General features: G+C 59.9%; 1 non-coding gene across 1 annotated transcript; it reads left to right on the top strand.

Moving 5' to 3' along the window:
- Window positions 1–1,672: 1,672 nt before the first annotated feature.
- Window positions 1,673–1,744, top strand: trnae-uuc. Its single transcript has one exon. It is a non-coding gene; the product is annotated as a tRNA-Glu (tRNA).
- The last annotated feature ends 1,797 nt before the right edge of the window (window positions 1,745–3,541 follow it).

The following is a 3,541-nucleotide window of genomic DNA, read 5'->3' as shown; positions in this document are numbered from 1 at the left end:
GAGGGAGGTGGCACAGTCACTGAGGGAGGTGGCACAGTCACTGAGGGAGTTGGCACAGTCACTGAGGGAGGTGGCACAGTCACTGAGGGAGGTGGCCCAGTTCCTGTGCTCCATAGCCTCCAGCATGGAGACCTTGGTTGAGATGAGAGTGGGCCTCCAGGACTGCAATGCCAGGTGGCGAGGGTGCCCCAGGAGTTCTCTCCAGTGGCACCCCCATCCCAAGTAGTCGCCCAGGTTCCACCGGGCACCCCGAGGGAGGGGGTGATGGGCTGTGCCAGTGACTCCCGCAGGGAAGATGCTGGAACACGATAGCACCTCGGACTCCCACCACCTGTACCTGGCGCATCCGATGGGCAACGGGCAGAACAAAGTGGCACCAAGCCACCTGGGACACCCAAGCGACTGTCGGGCCATCCAGGCCTGGTCGTCCCAGGGTTCGGGTGCCAAAGGGGACCCAGGTCACAGGGTGGGAATCGCAACAGGTCGCTTCCTCTCCTGAAGTATTTATCTCCTGGGGATCAACCTAGATGTATTATTAGGGTGCTCTATCAGAGGGGTGTTAGGATGGGCTGGGCTGCAGAGAAGGTGCTGGAGTGGAGGGGGTGGGTGGTGATTGGGGATGTTAGAGGTGGGCATGGGCTGGAGCCCCAAGTCGGAAACCGCACATGGCCATGGTAACCTGCCCCCCTCCCCCCCCCCCCCCCCCCCCCCCCCCCCCCCAATCCCAACTCCCCTCTGCAACCCGTTCCCACCTCCTCCACCCCAAAGGTTTGGTGGGACCGTGTGATGGTTTGGACAGCTTGCATGCAGGGATCACCCAGGAAGAGGGTGAAAAGTGCTGCCATGGGCAGGAGTCAGACATTGTCAAACGATGTAGAGCACCAGAGCTCATCGCAGAATGGGTTTTCATCATCCTCCATCCCATGGACCAGAACCACTGTTGATGCCAACCCAGGGGCTGCACCCCATAGTGAGGCAGGTAGAAATCACGGAGAGGGTTGCGAGGGGTTATGGATGGTGCAGGGAGGTCATGGGAATGGGTGGTTGGGTGGGGAGGAGGGGGGTAGGAGGAAGTGAGTGGGGCGGGATGTTTGTGCCATCTGCCAGGCCCCCTCATTGATGAACCTAGAGACGATTAGAGCATCCCATTCGTGCCGGCCCTGGCGCACATGTGTGCAACCTCCTGTGCCCGCCCAGGCCTGCCCAGGCCTGGCCATCCTGGCCCTCCTCTGCATCCTCCTCATTGGATGAGGCCTGCCGTTCTTCCCCCTTCCCCAGTACATTGCTCCTCTTCTGTGCGATGTATGGAGGACACAGCAGGCAAATGTGGGACATCGTCTTAGTGCTAGAATGGAGGGCCCCTCCAGAGCGGTCCAGGCACCTAAATCACATCTTCAGGATGTCGATGCACCGCTCATTCAAGCCTCTGGTTGCTGCATGGGTGTCGTTGTGATGGGTCTCCATGTCGGCCTGTGGCCTCTGGATAGGCATCATCAGCCACGACCTTAGCGGGTAACCCCTGCCATCCAGGAGCTAACTCCTCACCCGAGTGTACGCTTCAGTGATGTCATGAATCATTGAATGTGCCCGGATGAAGGCATTGTGCACGCTGCTCGAGTATCGGGCGCAGACGTATATTGCAGAGCTTGGTCACAGATCAGCTGCTCATGCTTCCCTGGTGGTCTAGTGGTTAGGATTCGGCGCTTTCACCGCCACGTCCCGGGTTCGATTCCCGGTCAGGGAATGAAAGTAGGGGCTGTTTAGCACACTGGGCTAAATCGCTGGCTTTAAAGCAGACCTAGCAGGCCAGCAGCACGGTTCGATTCCCGTAACAGCCTCCCCGAACAGGCGCCGGAATGTGGCGACTAGGGGCTTTTCACAGTAACTTCATTGAAGCCTACTTGTGACAATAAGCGATTTTCATTTCATTCATCGAGTGGAACCCCTGTCAGTTTGTGAAGGCTTGCCCGTCATGGGCTGGTACCCGTGGGGGACATGCATCCCGTCGATCTCCCCCTCTACCTGGGGCATCCCAGGTAGCCGCGATGGCGGCTAATCCCACTGCCCAGCCATCCTGGTGGGCGCTGTCCACATGGAATTTGATATATGAAATGAAAAATGAAATGAAAATCGCTTATTGTCACAAGTAGGCTTCAATGAAGTTACTGTGAAAAGCCCCTAGTCGCCACATTCCGGCGCCTGTCCGGGGAGGCTGGTACGGGAATCTAACCATGCTGCTGGCCTGCCTTAAAAGCCAGTGATTTAGCCCAGTGTGCTAAACCAGCCCCTATTGTGGTGACCGGGCATATAGGGCCTCCATGATGGTGCAGATGCACCTGTGCACCGAGGTCTGTGTAATCCTGGACAGGTCCCCACTCGGCGCCTGGAAGACCCCATGGCGTAAAGGTTCAGGGCGGCCGTCACCTTGGTGGCTACCGGGAGTGGGTGTCCTCCCCCATTCCCCCGCGGTGCCAGGAACACCATGATCTGGCAATATGTCACACTGTCCCCCAGCTCAGCCGGTATCTTCGACGGCATGCACGGTCCGGCATGTCCTCGAATGATAGGCTGTGCCGGCACATACAAGGCCTGATGTGGCACCTCTCCCTCAGCTTGTTGGGCAGATGGCTCCCCATCCTCAGGCCTCAGATGGCGGCTGGGATGAAGGCCACCATTCCTGGTTGAATTCCTAAGTCCATTCGCTGCAGAGGGTGAAAGGCAGACATGATAGCATCGTGTGTACCCATGTGCCCAACCAGGTCCAATGGGTTACACGGTGGCCCCGGCCTGCAATGGAGCCCCTGCCCCTGCATGTCCCCCTCCCTGCCCCTGCATGTCCCCCTCCCTGCCCCCTTCCCTCGTCACCATCCCCACACCCATCCATTCCCCCGGAACTCTGCCCTCCGCACCGCACCCCTGGCTCATCAGTGCCCAGCGCCATGGGGGTCTCTGGTGAGCCGGGTGATGCCACGCCGATGGGTGGCTCCCATTAGTGGGGGGGGGGGGGGGGGGGGGGGGGGGGGGGTGGGGGGGAGGGGGGGGGGGTGCTGGTTGGGTGGCGACACCCAGACGGTCACTTTTACTCTGCGCAACCATGGGCCATGGTGGCCGGTCAGTGGGGTACACAGCAAGGTGGCTGCCTTGCAGGCCATGGCACTGGCAGTCCATGCCTGAACATCGTGGTCCCGGCGGGTAACCCCTACCCCAAGGCCCATCCCCTGGTCGGCCCCATGCCTGCCAGCCCTGGCAGACCCCCCCCCCCCCCCCCCCCCACCCTCCCAGAGGCACCTCTGGGAACATGTCCTCCCTCCTCTCTCTCGCTCAGCAGCCTATTTCCTGATTTTTAAAACCACCTGGCGGAGGCGGACCATTGCAGGAGCCCAGGGGAATATCAGGAATACCGGGTCAGGGTCATGAATGATATATAAATAGCGTTTACTGTACTTGCAGAGTAGAATGCATTGACTCCACTGTCGAGGCATCGGAGCATAGCATTCCGTTGGGCGCCGAGCGCCAGCCACGAGTTTCGGCTCACGCGCGA

Source organism: Scyliorhinus canicula, chromosome 12 (assembly GCF_902713615.1).
Source record: "Scyliorhinus canicula chromosome 12, sScyCan1.1, whole genome shotgun sequence".
NCBI lineage: Eukaryota > Metazoa > Chordata > Chondrichthyes > Carcharhiniformes > Scyliorhinidae > Scyliorhinus > Scyliorhinus canicula.
This window is presented reverse-complemented; position numbering and strand designations above follow the sequence as displayed.